Here is a 336-nt window from a genome sequence, read left to right on the forward strand (position 1 = left end):
CAGTCCAGGCACCCTGTGCTCTGTTTCCATGTTCTCTTATACAAGCGATGCTAGAACATGCTTCTTCTCGGGGGAGTCTAGACAGAGCCTGTGGTGTCATTATCCCTTGTGTTGATCTTTCTCCCATAGCCAGAAGCAAAGGGTAAAGATACTGTTGAACTTTCAATGTTCTGTCCATCCAGAAGTATGGGGTGAGTGATAAACACTTGCAGAGTCTGCTTCTGAGTCAATCCAAGGGTTCCAAGGGTTCTCAAAAATTCTTTCTCCCCAGTCTTTCTCTTTCCTTCTGTCTGTCTGTCTGTCTGTCTGTCTGTCTGTGTCTCTGTCTCTGTCTCT

The sequence above is a fragment of the Mus caroli genome, chromosome 8 (genome assembly GCF_900094665.2).
Source record: "Mus caroli chromosome 8, CAROLI_EIJ_v1.1, whole genome shotgun sequence".
NCBI lineage: Eukaryota > Metazoa > Chordata > Mammalia > Rodentia > Muridae > Mus > Mus caroli.